This window comes from Octodon degus, unplaced genomic scaffold (genome assembly GCF_000260255.1).
Source record: "Octodon degus isolate 3935 unplaced genomic scaffold, OctDeg1.0 scaffold00033, whole genome shotgun sequence".
NCBI lineage: Eukaryota > Metazoa > Chordata > Mammalia > Rodentia > Octodontidae > Octodon > Octodon degus.
In genome coordinates this window covers 998,338-1,000,154 of record NW_004524609.1, presented here as the reverse complement: position 1 = coordinate 1,000,154, position 1,817 = coordinate 998,338, and positions in this window count along the sequence as shown.

The following is a 1,817-nucleotide window of genomic DNA, read 5'->3' as shown; positions in this document are numbered from 1 at the left end:
TTGGTAATTTTCCATTGCTTTTTTGCAGTGCAAGAGATTCAGTCCAGGGCCTTGTGCATGCTAGGCAAGCACCTCACAGTCCAGTTACCTCCCCACTTTTCATGTCTTGTTAAAATGTAAATGCATAAAATGAACCTACACATCCAACAAACAAGGAAGAGAGCGAAACTTCTCAAACCCACATGTAGCTGGGCATGGTGGGCATGCCCAGAATCCCAGCACCCAGGATGCTCAGGGAGAAGGCTCAGCCAGGAGTTCAAGGCCAGCCAGAGCTACACAGTGGAAAGCCAGCCCGAGCCATGTGGAGAGACCCGGCCGAAGAGAAAAAGGTGGGCCAGAGGTAACAGCATACTCAATGGTGAAAGACTTAATTTTTTTTTTTTTCACCTAAAATCACAAAACAGGGCCAGGGAGATGGCTCAGTAGAATAAGCACTTGCCTGGCAAGCACAAGGGCCTGAGTTCAATCTCTGGTACCGCAAAAAAAAAAAAAAAAAGAAAGAAAGAAAGAAAGAAAAGAAATAAAGAAATAAAATAAAATCACAAGGCAGAACAAGAATGTTCACTCTTGCCACTTTTGGTTTTGTTTTGTTCTGTTTTCTGTATTTCAGGGAAGGGTCTAGAGGGTGCTCAGGGTGTCACTACTCGACCAGACTCATAGTGATTCTCCTGTTTAAAGCCTTCCAAGTGCTGGGATTACAGGTATGTGCCACCACACCCAGTCTCCACTGCCGTCTCAGGGCACCCTGGGGCAGGGCCGGCACGGAAGGCCTGACGTTGAACCTCTGGCCCCGGTGCCTGCTTCCTGGTGCTTTAATCAGGTGAGCTATTTGGCCAGCCCCTTCTCCTGCTACTTCTGTTCAACATTAGAATTTCTAGCCAGCTCAGTTAGCAAGAAGAAATAAAAAGCATACAAACTGGAAAGGAAAAAAGAAAACTATTTTCAGATGAGATACTCTTACATGTGACAAACCCTAAGAATGCCACAGAACTGTGAGTACTAGTAGTTTACCTGGGCTTTTCCTATTGTTTGTTTATGACAGCAAATCACTCTGCAGTCCTGGCCGGCCTTGAGCTTGTGTTGCTCCTCCTGCCTCAGCCTCCCGAGTGCTGGGATTAGAGGCGTGTGCTGTTACGACCAGCTTGGTTTTTGTTTTGTTTTCAGAGTTGGCGATCAAACCCAGGGCTCTGTGCGTGCTAGGCAGGTGATCTCTAATACCAAACATTTGTTAGGACCAATACATGGATTGAGCAAGTAGCAAGATGTACGATCAAAATACAAAAACTAATTGCATTTCTGACTACCAGCAATATGAAATCTGAAAATAAAATTTAAAAACTAATTCTAGGCCTTCCCTCTCTCCCCGCCCGCAGGAAGCCCAGCAGAGACCAGCCTGCTGCCCCTGGATCCAGGGCCCGGCCAGGCCGGGTCGCCCTCTGCGTCTGTGACAGGCAGATCTGCCAGCTGTTCCTGTACCGGGCTGCAGGGGGCAGTGCCAACAGCCTTGCCACGGGAGGCCTGCGAGGAAGCTCGAGGAAATGCCCAAAATGTGAGGCTTGAGGTCGATAAGGACGAGCGTGGCAAGCCCAGTAAAGGGTATTTCCTCGAACTGAACTCCGTGAGATGCGAGCAGCTCAGGTCTGTGGGTGTTCCTGGCTCCCACATGAAGCTGGTTGTACGAGTTTGTGTGCGTCAAGGAAGAGGCCGCCATTCTGCGGCAGCCCCCAAGACAGAGGGCTCTGCTCTGCCGTGAGCCTCACAGCTAGCTTAACTTGAGCTACAAAGCTTGTGAGACCCCCACCCACACTGGCTGCAGT